The sequence below is a fragment of the Lepisma saccharinum genome, chromosome 6, assembly GCF_977018435.1.
Source record: "Lepisma saccharinum chromosome 6, izLepSacc3.1, whole genome shotgun sequence".
Classification (NCBI taxonomy): Eukaryota; Metazoa; Arthropoda; class Insecta; order Zygentoma; family Lepismatidae; genus Lepisma; species Lepisma saccharinum.
This window is the reverse complement of record NC_139234.1, coordinates 37,072,970-37,086,776: the sequence shown is the minus strand read 5'-3', so window position 1 is coordinate 37,086,776 and position 13,807 is coordinate 37,072,970. Positions and strand designations below refer to the sequence as shown.

Genomic DNA, 13,807 nt, shown 5'->3' with positions numbered 1-13,807 from the left:
AAATTATGCCATTTTTCATAATAACACTGAGTTTTACACTTTAACATGAAAAGTGCCACGAAATATGCAATATAAACTTGGGATAACACTTCTTCTGTTCAAAAAGAACTACATGAAGCGCTATTAGATCTGTCATTTGTAGTTTAGCGGGTGATAGTTCGAGTCGAGTTCGATTCAAAAGATATTGTCACGCTTCATTTATTGCAGTTTGGCACAGACATGACTTACAGTGTTCAACCTCGTCCTGAACTAGAATTTGCTCAGGTGGTGTGTGTGGGGAGGGGGGAGATCTTCCCAGAAGGGAAATTTCGTAGGATGGGGAAAATTTTCAGGAAGAAGACCTGTTATGTTTCGGGGGTTGGGCATGTATGTGTGTACACAAAACAGTATTTTGAGGTCGCAGAGGGATGCTTTGGCATTTTTAGTGTAATGTAATGTGTATGATTGTGTTTAAAAATTTGGATGTTTTCATTCAATCAACATTTCACATTTAGTTTTGCAAATGGAGGAAATTTGGTAATTTCTCACGAAGGTAAGCCACAATTTTTTATATTAAAAGTAAAACTTGTCCCAATTTTCCAGAGATGAAACAATGTGAAAATGTTAAGCATAGAAGGAACAATAAAATGCATGAAAAAATAACACCGAATTTGCCCTAAACTGCGAAAAATAACACCGAATTGCAATAAAAAATAACATAAAAATTTAGGGGAAAATAAAACGAAAACTTCACATCCCTAGATATTAGTGATGTTTTAATATATATAATACCTATTAATATACATCTAACCATCACAGTAACATTCATAAGAATATTTATTCAGATTCTGATTGTGACCACACGGGCAACTGGTAAGTTTTTCAGGCCAAGCTATAATGATATCACTTCCTGGTCTTGCGTAGTTCTAATTTGGAATGTTTATGACCAGATGATACGAGTTATATGTTGTGGCATTACTCTCAGTCTACACAGACATGTCATTTTGATGACAGTCTGATAACAACTGCATAACCATTTTCTGAAAACATATTTTATTCCTCTGCACACTAAATTCGTATTGTGTCTGTTTTCTGTTTTCTGTTTTGATTCTTCAATAGTAATTTTATTTGACTTGACTCCATTCAATTTTCACGGCTACTATTTCTGGCTAAAGGAACTTTGAAATCTCATATTTGTCATGAATGAAGAACAGCGGTTCCGACCATGGTTTGCCAAATCAAATGATGAGAAAAGAGAAGTCCTGGGTAGAGTGTTTGATTGTCATGGCCCAGAAGGTAATTTTGCTGATGAGTCATTGACAAGTGATAATGAAAGCAACATGGATCTATCTCCTTATGATGATAAATGTATTTTTACTTCTTTTCTTTCCTCAATATATTGGGCAGGATAAAACTATGAATTGTGTATTTCTATTGTCAACAATAAATTGTTGAATTTATTACTAATGTTTTGCAAATTAGTTAACATCAAAAGTAAATTCCAAATAAAATTATGAACATTGTTATGCTTTTCTTGATAACTTGCCTCTCATAATAGATAATCAGTAATATTGCAATACAAGAATATAATTTTGTTATTACATAATAAATAAGAAAAATGTAAGTTAAATATTAGGCAATACACATTTATAAACTATTTTCAATATGATTAATGTTAAAAGATATTCGAAAAATGAAGAAAAAACAATAAAATTCATATGTGAGCTCACCACACCATACCAACTGCATTACTATGGAACACATATACCAACGGAGGGTTAATGAAACAACATGTTAAGATATATATCTCCATATATACTTAATGTGCTCAAAGTTAGCTAAAGCTTAAGTCCATTTTATGCACAGATAGGCTAAGCAACACTAGACCTACGGTTTAGAGTGGGATCCAAACTATTATGTGTCTCCACTAGGGACTGAACCCAACATCCTTTGAATAACTTAATTTAATAAACATGACCGGAAGCCTGCCAAGCTAAGAACTACAAGTTTCAATGTGCATGGTGAGAGTGGTCACCTGGCTTACCACAACAATTCTAATTTATTGTGTATATTTATTATGTGTTAATTAGATATAATGGAAATAAAACACCAATGCAGGAAAAACCAAAAACAGAAATCCAACAACTTTAAATTTTGCAGCAAATTCTACATTTAGGTGGTGGACATATTAATATGAACACCCAAATGAAAACAGGTCCCAATTCATCGTTGAAGTACAACCACACTATCTGGTACAGAAGTCTGTCACCTAGTGACCATGAAGGTAGAGGTATCAGTTTATCAGCATCAGTGATATGGGTTGTATATGAACATTCTACTACCAGTCAAATGCCGTTATGTCTCACCTCTCAGACTTTCAAAATGGACTTGTAGTCCTCCATGGGGAAATTACATCAGAGGAATATCACAGCATTCTGGGCGAACATCTTCATCCTATGATCCAGACTGTATTCTCTGGATAATGACATGTGTTTCAAGATGACAATGCCCTATTCACACTCCTCGGTGCATCAAAGCACGGTCCAATGAGCATAAAGATGAAATGGAACATCTCATCTGGTCCCCTCAGTTGCTTGATCTTAACATAATTGAACATTTGTGGAGTATTTTGAATGTCAAAGTGTTTGCTAGGTTGATTGATTCATTGATTCTTTTATTTCCATCCACTTGATCATACAAGTACAAATTACACCATGATATGGGACAGGTCAATAACATTAATGTGTAATTTTGAATACACAGAAATTAACCTATATTTATATGTATTTAAATAGTCAAAAAACAATAGTGCAGAAAATTTAAAAAACAATAATACAGAAAAATTTAAAAACAATAATGTAATAATAATATTAAGAAAGTTTTTTTTAGTGTAATGCCCATTAATGGAAAAAATAACCTAAATATAATCTTTTGTACAATAAAACAAATGTTTCATTAACAAGCTCTTTACTGTGTTTCTAAATTTAGATGGATTTTGATGCTTGTAATCCTCTGGCAACTTGTTATATAATTTTACACCCTGAAATCCTGTACCACTTTGTGTTTTGGATGTGCGAACAGTTGAAAGGTGGAGTGAGTTATGCATGAGTGTATATCAATATTTTTTGAAAATATCAGAATTTCTATGAATAAAACACAATGCTTCTTGTATGTACACACATGGAAGAGGTAATATTTGAAATTCGCTGAAATTTGTATTGTTGGACTTGAGAGAGATACATTTTTCATTATTTTTAATATCTGTTTGAATTAAATTAGTGATATGCAGGGGTGTAGTGGTGCCAGGGTGCCACTCTGGTACTTTTTTTTTAACCCCTGGGACCGCCCTGGTTCTTTATTTTTGTAACAACTATTTTTTCCTTTAAAAGTCTTCCTTAAATATATGTAGGCCTATATCGAAAACATATTAACTGATATAATAAAATACACTACTCTGTTATGAATAGCCAGTAAAGCAACCATTATTTAGGCGAAAGAATCAATCAGCTGGCTGCATTGTGTCGACAATGGAAGTTAAGACCAATGCCACCAGCATTTTTCCTCTCAACAATGGATTTTAGTTGCGATAAGATGATGAAGCATAAAAAGGGAGAATTTGTGGCTGACTCTCACTTGCGTCTGTTCTTTTGTTCTTAGCATTTGCATTGTGAGTTTCGAGGTGATTAAAACGTCGTGTTCTGATTTTCCCTCTATATGGTCTGAGCAACAGTGGTTGGAGCATAAGCAAAATCATACATGGTTGATAGCAAGAAATGGGTATTTAGGGTGTGATGAGTGTTGCTCCGTAGGTTATTTACAGCCTGATAAAAGTCAGGGATTATCATTAAGTAAGGAATGGGTTAAGTGTCAAGTTTCATTTAATGGCACAAATAAAGAACAACAGTTGAAGTCTTTAAGAACAAAAATTTTGGCCCACCTGCTTTCTGTATCACATCAGAAGGTAACACAAATTCTTGCTGCATCTAAAAAACAGAAATTTTAAAATGCTACTTTAAAACAAGAAGAGCATTTGATTGATGCGACAGAAAAGATCTTCAATACTTCATACTATTTAGCTAAGAAGGATAGACCATTCAGTGATCATAAGGATCTAATCAATTTGCAAAGAAAAAACGGTCTTCATGTAGGGTTAACTCTTCATTCTCATTATAGTCATTATAGTAGTACCAAAATAATTAAACACATATCATCTGAAATGAAGAAGAGGTTAACATTGAAGTTAAGTTTTGAAGACAATAAATTTTCTCTCCTATTAGATGAATTTAACACGATTAATAAATAAAAAAATATGAGGTTTACATATAAAGCTTTAAATATACAGGGTGTTCCAAAATGATTATCGGTGTTTTAATTAAGTGTATATTCTATTACATATGCAATACAGAAATGAAACATACCTTAAAAGGAAGGGTAACTCAAACAGTTTTTTTTGTCACAAGTTACAAGTGCTCAATGTGGCAGTGACGTGCACTGAGGAGTAGCTAGTCTAGCAGAGATAGATCAATCAATCTCACATCTCGAATTATATTCAAATCAAAGGTAAAGAAGGTAAAGTGTTCCCCTGTGCATAGCACCACGCCATGAAGGCGTATAGGGGGTGTGGGGGTAACGCCCCACACTTTCTTGATCCGGTCGTGACTGGGGGTGATGTGATCAGCATCACGCCCCTGACCGCCTTTACCCCCCAGGGTTTCCCCCAGGTACCCATGTTATTCGACGCTGGGTGGGCGCCGGAGCCGCTTTCACCGTTAGAAAAGTTCCCGGATTTGAACCGGCCGGGGATCGAACCCGGGACCTTGAGCATGGTAGTCAGACGCGTTACCGACTGAGCCACCGCGGCCACATTATATTCAAATCACAATATTTATTGTCTTGTTAAAGCCACCACAGCTCGTACGCAACACTTTCTTTTCCACGCGCCTCTCGTCCATCGGTGTTCTCCGCGGGCAAAGCTGGCTGGATACCCTAGCTCGCTCTTCTTGCGCCAGACCAGTTTTCAGGTAGAAACGGCCGGCCCAAGGAAAAGGAAGATTTCTACCTCTACCTCTCTTGTCCCCTCGCCCCCCGCTGCAATGGTTGAAAGCCCAGGCTTTCAGGTCCCCCAGTCTATCTCCTATAGGACAGATAGGGGATTGGTTTCTCATAGATTTTTTTGTAAATCCTGTAAAGAACTCAGGGTAAAATTTTCTGCAGTACTTATGTTCTCTATATTTACACAACCTTTTACACGTTGTACAATATGTGCGTATGTATAATATGGGATGTAGTTTTATTATTTATGAAATGGGAACGTGTTATATGCAGACAATGATGTTATGCTTTCTTTCTTTTTTCTTTTTCAAATATGGAATATATAATGATTAAATTACAAATATATGCTCAGGCTCTATCTGACTCTCGTTTTAGTAGTGTTTTATTTAAATATACTACTCTTGGTCTCTAACAGTCATAAATACGGATGTATTTATTTGGGCAAGAGAACGCGTGTTCATATTGTTGTTGGTTTGGTTTATTTTACTTCGCTTTTCTGCCACATTTGGTTATCGCGAAAATGAGGATTGAGTGATAATATGATGAAATTGGTTAAGGGACCTCATATGAACAATCTAGGCCAGGATTCGAACCCGTGATGAGTGCGCATTCTTGTCCTATGTGTTGCAGTGAATAATGAAATAATTTGGAATAAAAAATGTATCTCAGAACTCAAAAAGTCAAATGAATATCATTGAAGAAACTACAAAAAAGTGTGTTGTGTTTTGTTACCTGTCACCAAATCAACCAAGCGTGGGGGACTGGTTATCATAGCACGCTACGACACCAGGATTTCCGGGTTCGAACCCCGACCCAGGCATGGGCGTTCCCTGTGCTCGTCCCTTCATCAATTTCATCGTATCTTCACAATTAACCAAATGTGACAAAAAAGCGACGCTAAGTAACAAAAATGAAATCAAATCATTGATTGATTGCTCAATTTAATTCATTTTACTTCGCTTTTCCGCCACCTTTGGTACAACAAAATAGATGAAGGAACACACACAAAGAACACAAATGGCCAATCCGAGATTCGAACCCAGGATCTCTGGCTTAGAGTCCAATCAAATAGTTTTTTACTTTCGAATGTGGGTGGGGTTACGTGTACTTTTTTCTAGTACTCATTCATAATTTTGCAATCTTTTCCTGTTATTGACATTCTCCTTTTTTGTAGGAATACTGGCCCTAAAAGGGGGGGGTTACCCACACCAACCCCCCTCCCCTTGAGCACGCCACTGACTGCTACCCCAAGTGTCGACGTCACCGCACGTCACTGCAATGTGGGATCCCCTTGAGACATGGCACACATCTAGTCTGTAGGCAATTTCTTCCCACACTGAAGCTAGCATGTCTGGTGTAACAGACTCCACAGGTGCATCAATCCTGCGTCGCAATTCAGGGAGGTCGGCAGGTAGCGGTGGCACGTATACACTATCCTTTACACACACCCACAAGAAGAAATCGCAGGGGGTGAGGTCGGGAAATCTTGGGGGCCATTGCAGAAGAGCCACGTCATCCTCACAATGACGACCGATCCATCGTTGGGGAAAAACAACATTCAACCAATTTTGTACTTCATGATGAAGATGAGGGGGATGCTATTTTTTGCTCACGATCCAGTTGAGGGTAGAACCATTGCTGGAGCATGTCCAAATAAGCAGTAACAGTGATAGTGTTTTCCACAAAGAAGAAAGGTCCATACACTTGTTCTTTGGATAGAGCACAAAAGACATTCACTTTTGGCGAATCCCTCATGTGCTGCACTCTTTTGGTGTGGATTTTCAGACCCCCCCCCCAAATACGCACATTATGCGTATTCACTCGTCCACTAAGATGAAATGAGGCTTCATCACTAAAGATCACACGTGTAAGAAAATCATCTTCCATGTCCAGCACATTTTCACAGAAGTTGGCACGGGTCACATTATCTTCAAGCTTTAGGGCCTGTAACAGATGTAAACGGTATGGCCTCATGTGCAGCCTCTACCGTAACACCCTCCAAACAGTCGTAGACGGCATTGATAGTTCTTGACTCGCCCGTCTTTCAGATTTCCTGGGACTCCGACCGAAACTTGCTCTGACCTGTTCCACTTGCTCATCTGGTAGACGTGGTCTTCCGGAGCTCTTCCCTTTGCACAAGCATCCCGTATTCTTAAATTGGTTGTACCATCTTCGGATACTGTTATCCGATGGGGGATCACATCCATATTCCCGCCGAAAAGCACGTTGCACTCCAATTGCTGGGTTACACCCTGCGAATTCCAAGACACAGAAGGCTTTACGCTCAGGAGTCATCTCCATCTTTACTACTAGCGCCGTGCTGCGGCGGAGTTACGAAACATCACCTGCGAAGTAGAAACAAAAACTGTTTGAGTTACCTTTCGTTTTAAGGTATGTTTCATTTCTGTAATGTATATGTAATAGAAGATACACTTCATTGAAACCCCGATATTCATTTTGGAACACCCTGTATTGTTCTTATTTTTTGCTCCTACAATTATTACTTTAACCTTTGATTTATCCTCTATTTCGTAGTTTTTTAATTATTAATATGCAAGTTGCATATCAAAATGTTCTTGAATTTTTATAAACCAAATTGGAATTCGAAATTTGCTTCATTATGGGAGAAATTGGAAGGTTACGATAATATTTATTCAATTTATGAAATACTGTACAGTGAATATGTCTCGAAACAGGCACGTTAGTGACAGGAAGATGTCTATTATGAGAAAACATTGAAGGGAATGGACCACTCTGGTACTATTTATTTTACCACTACACCGCTGGTGATATGTATATCCCAAGACCAGGGGTGGTCCATGAATTTTACAGCAAAAGAAGCACATGCTGTATGAAATTCAAACAAGCATTATTATTATTATTATTATTATTATTATTATTATTATTATTATTATTATTATTATTATTATTATTATTATTATTATTATTCTCTCTCCTTTATGAGTTCTTCTATCACTAGATTGCAGAATCCACCTTCATTTTCATTTCAGTTTTCAGCTTCTTCTCAATTGCTGCCCTTGGGTATTCTGCAGTAACTGTTAACCCTTCAAGCCGGGAGTTAAATACCCACCAGCTGCTGCGAGAGGCGGTAATTTTAAATCACCAAAACAGCAATTTTTTCATAATGTCACAAAATTGAACATATCTTAAAAACCATTTGCTCAATTACAATGAAATTTTCAGGACTTGTAAACCAGACTTCACTCTACACAAAAATGTATAAATAATGATATTTATGCTATAATAACAAAAATAATAATAAAAATAAAAACTTACATGTTGCGCTTACAAAGTACTCCTTCTGTCTTGTGTTCTTGTTAGTTTAGAAGTCCAACGTTGTGTGGTACAGTTTAAAACATGCTTCGAAACACAGTCCTACTTCACAATCTGAACACCAATAAATACTTTTGAACTATACCCATAAGCATAAATATTCCCAGAAGAAGATATATTTCTTGCATGGTAACTGGTTGCCATTTGCGAATTCGTGAACGTGCTTTCAATGTGCTTTCAATGTGCATGGTTGAATATAAGTTAGTTTCTCTGACAATGAGTTCTACAACTTCTTTGTCAAATAATAACAAAAATGCATCAAGGACATTATTGACTGCCTTTTGGGGACCGCACAATCCACAAAATGCAAGTTTATTTGCTTTGAAAGAGTCGTTACCTTCTTTCCAGTTCCAGGTTACATTCGATGATGCAACAGGTGAGGATGTAAAGCCATCTAATTCGCTTTCACTATCACTGACACTATCTACTTGCTGTTCTGCATAGTTTACTTCGCTTTCACTTGTAGATAGAAATGAATAAATTGAACCTTCACTGTCACGTTCCTCTAAAAGCGCACAAATTTTGTCCGCTTTGATGCCCTTTACCTGCTCGTGCGACACCATTTCTCAGCTTTTTTTTAAGTAATAAACTGATGCAATCTCACATAATTTCATGTAATTGGAAGGAAAACCAACATATGGCAGCACATTGCAGTCTACTCTTGAGTTACATGCATTTTCGTTCATGTGGGAAAACAGCAGATGGCAGAATATGCATCATTTCGTCACTACCACACGGGACGTATACGTGTACGTCGAACTGCCTCTAGAAGCACTATGAGGGTCCGTACACGTGTACGTTGAACCGGCCTGAGGGGTTAATTTGGCGAAGTACTGATAAAGACACTAGCACTAGACACTGGAATTGTTGAAAACAAACATACGTAACTTGAGAGAAAACAGAAGATGAGGAAGTGCTTTTCTAAAAATAAAAGAAAACTTCTTGTACGCCCTTCTAGATATACTAATCTGAGGATTAAGTGACACTTATTTCTCTTCTGAGTCGACTGAAGACAAAATGTTGACTATTAACTTAATTTAAAAAAACAGAGAGTGTCAGAAAAACTTTTTTCTCGTTCTTTTTATCTAGTTGTAAAATCTTTAACTTCTCATTTTGATACCTGGTCTCCAGTTTCCGCTGTTGACCATGTTGCAAGTCTATTCTCATAGTTTCAAATGGTGCCAGAAAATTTTCAGTGTGGATGTGAGTTTGGAATGCTTTAAGTAAATCGTTCATGTCATCGAAACCTGAACTGCTCCACACACCCTCTTTATTTGAAGGCCTCTTGGATAGCATAGTGGTAATGTCGTAGCCTTTTAATGAAGAGGTCTCGAGTTCGATACCCGGTGGACAGTGGCAGCAATTAGGGGGGAGCGCAGTAGCACCCCCCACTTTTTTGCACTTTTGCCCTGCACTATGCTAAACCTTATCTACAAAGGGAAATAAACTGTCCTTGCCCCCAGGTTTTGGAACCCAATCGCCACCACTGCTGGTGGAGACACACAGTGATTCGGTTCCCACTTTCAGTTGTAGGTCCAGTCCCGATTAGCCTATCTGTGTATAAAGTGGACTTCTAAGAAAAACACATTTGAAAATAGAACGCAAAGCCAACATCAGAGTTTTAATGCTCTTCTGCAACCAAACTATTATTCCATGTTGGTCTGGATTAAAATGAACACGTCATTGTCGATACCCAGTGGAAGCACATAGTGGTTCAGATCCTACTTTAAACTGTAGGCCCAGTCCCAATTAGCATTATAGTGCATAATGTGTACTTAAAAACTCAATTCAATTCAATAAAATGAACACTTTCTTTCTTTATGACACTCTGTAGAGTTTGAAATCAGGCATTCAAAACTTCTCAATCTCAGGCCCTGGACGAAGAGTGTTTCCAGCACTTGCCTACACCCTCCCCCACACCATCAGCTAGCTGCCGCAAGATGCGGAATGAGTTCTGTGGATTCATTCTCTTCAAGTCAATTGAAGCGCAGTGGCCATGAAATTCATGGGACAACTCACAATACAACGAAGAAAAAATATTACAATATAAATATTTTTTAGGCACATATAACTCGTAAGAAACTGTGAGGCTGGAATGAGTCATGGTCGTGCGTTCCCTATGCCGAAGATCTACAAAGAATAACGAGGCATGGAGCAAAGTGTCACGAAATATGCCGAGGGTGAGTGACATATGAATGAGGAGATACCTCTCGTGGCTTTTACAACAACCCTTAGAAGAAGGTAATGTTATGTGACTACGTAAGAATAGTTTGAATGAAACTGAAATATAAATTGACAACAAACAACGTGCACAGTTAATAAATTAGCATGTGTTCTTCTTGATAAGGGAATGGCTCATTCTCTTCATTCAACAGAATAACAGCCCATGCATTTTCATGAAAATTTTATTGCATTGTATTTTTGGACTACCACATTCTTAATAACTACATTTTTAACTTTTACTTTGTTTTACTGGATTAAAATTCATTAGAACAGTTTTACCAACATTCAGGGAGAGCTTTTCATCCTTGTTCCTTACGTGTTTAATTGCTTTGTCATTGAAATAAGAGTTCTTTTGAAACTGCTCATATTCCATGCTTTTTAAGACGACATTTGTATCATCTGCAAAAAGTATTGTTTGAAACACTGATAAAGTTTCTAATAAATTATTTATGTAAAGATTGAATTGAACCTTGTGGACGTTGTGGTACACCTGATTTAAGGGCTAGTTTAATTGATTTTATCCTGATAATATCTATATACTGACACCTATCATTTAAATAGAAGGCAAACTAGTTTCTTGCTAAACCTCTTTTTTCATATTGGTCTTTATCTAGCGAAATTTCATGCTGTAGTAAATCAAAAGCTTTAGTAAAATTTAAAAAATATTCCATACACATGCATTTTTCATTCATCAATTTTAGTATGTTATTTTATTTGTATATTCAAAAATGGCATTAGATATTGATTTTTTTATCCAAATTGGTGTTTTGATAAAATTTTATATTTTTCCAAAAAAACTTACTAACCTATTTAACATAATTACTTTAGACAAGACCAATTCAAGCATTCTTTGTTACCCTTCTTAAATAATGGTCTCACCTCTGCTATCTTGTAGTCACTAGGAATAATACCTGCTTTTAGAGACATGTTACAAATACTTACTAGGGTATTGTACAAAACTATTTGCACCTTTTTTTAAGTAGGAAACTTGAAACCAGGCGCGGTTGGCCCTATAGCGCACAGGATCAGTGAACCCCCAGTAATATACGATAATCACCTCGAGAATGAACAGTAAACAATATCTTTACATTTTCACATTATTTCGCTAAAATTTCTACACAATAAGTCATGTATTTGTGTCCGTAACACAGCGAACTCTCTTGCTGAGAAGAAGAAACCGCGAATCGGCCGCCCTGATACAGACCCTCAGTTGAACCCCCACAGCACAGCTCGTGCCATTGTGAAAGCTTCGTGCGGGAGCAGAAGCTCGAGGAGCGAATAGGGCAAAATACATGGAAGATGATATTGCAGAACCTATGTCTCCACCCAACGGTCATGCGCAGTTCGTTCCCTCGCAGAAGCCGCGGGACAAGGCTCCGTTCTCGCTGCTTCCTCCCTTCCAGTGTTGATGTGTGTGGTTCAAGTTTGAAGCGCACACATGACATATTCAATCTTCTCTTGTATCACTTTTGCACCGAACATCTTGGAATAAATGCAAGATTGTGGCAGAGATGGATGAGTGGAAACAAATAAAAGCTGGAATTAGATGCGATGAATTAAAATAAAGGAGATACATTACCAAAATACCTTATGCATGCATTCAGAGGTTTTTCCTTAAAGGTGGAAACACTTCGGGTTCGCGAAAGAGAAAGAATGGGGCGAAGACGTGACTCGCTATCGCTCGGTGTCAAAGTCTCAAGTTTTTTAGTTTTTGAAGTGCTTGGATACTTCTTGGAAAGTATTAAATGATGCTGCGAGTGAAGCGAGGGATGGACTTTATCTAGGTTATGTCATTTGATGCAGTGTAGGCGTTGCTGTCCGCGCAGGTAAGAAATGACTGATAGAAATGCACATAATTAACGTAAACAAACTTCCTTGTCCACTGAAAAAAAAGCGTGTGCTGGTCGACCAGCCCAAAATTTGAATAAAGCTGTCTCGTATCAATGAAAGGGTCTCAGGTTCGATTTCTAGTATACACATGCCATTAGTTGCTATTTCCCTCTAATAAATGTAGGATAGTCGGCATGGACGTCCGGAAGGGAAAAAGGGGGCCGCCCCCATGGAAATTGAATGTCAACCAAAAATTATATATTACACGCATATAATTTACTTTCAGTCACAGTAATTTTTGGTAATTATTATAAAAGCGTTGCAGTAACTTCAGACTGAAGGAGTGGTTTTTTCCCCCTCCTGGGGAAAAAAATATATTCCTTGCCCCTACTTGAGGACATCCATGATTTTCCAACAAAACCCCACTTTTTTCATAAAGGCACAATTTATTGTAGTTTCAGCCCTAAATTTATTCGCACACCCCTACTACAAAACCTTATACTCCCAGATGAAAAAATTCTGGACAAATCTTTTAAGCCCTCCCCCCATCCTTTTGTTAGGCGAAGAAAGTCTATTTGCGGAAACTGAATATGTGTCACATGACTTCAGTGAACCCCCGGGTACATAATGCACGAGCCGCACCTGCTTGAAACTTCATCTGGTTCTGAAGAATGCTTATCTTTCAATATTTATATTACTTTCCCAAGTTCTCTCTCAGTTATTGGGGTGAAAAACATCATGTTCACATTTCTGGGAGTGTTTAAATATGTCTTTAATGCGAGTTTAGCATTTTTTTAAAAAAAATTTAAGGTGTTAGGAATGTTTACATAATATATATGTGTGTGTGTGTGTGTGTGTGTGTGTGTGTGTGTGTGTGTGTGTGTTTGTCACATTTCTGAACTAGAGACAGCTTTGCATGAGCAATGGATGTGTATTCCCTTGAACATTGTGCATAACCTGCATTTGTCCACCCTACATCGGATAGATGCTGTAATTTCAGCCAAGGGTGGAGCAACTTCCTACGAATAAATATTTTTGTGTTGTATCAGGGTGTTCATATTTTTTTATCCACCATGTAAAAAGAAATGGTTTACCTGTGGTTTACCATTTTCCACTTTGAGCACTGAAATATGCATATATTGACTGCACCTCAATTCCATAGATCATAAGAAAAATATAAATTTTCTTGCTTCCATCACAACATAAGACCAATGTTGTCTCTATTAACCAACTAACATGCAAACTAACTCTTGCTGGTTCTAACTTACAGTAGATAAGCTGAGCATGCAACCAACCTCATTCAAGTAAAAAATCTCATTTTGATCATTACCGAATAAATATCTTTATTTGCTTTACGTGGGAGATACTC

At 37.4% G+C, this 13,807-nt stretch overlaps 1 protein-coding gene across 1 annotated transcript in view; it reads left to right on the top strand.

Moving 5' to 3' along the window:
* Diap2 (Death-associated inhibitor of apoptosis 2) overlaps window positions 1–13,807 on the top strand; it is a 328,461-nt gene that overhangs the window by 213,492 nt on the left and 101,162 nt on the right. The gene's annotated exons all lie outside the window — the stretch shown is intronic.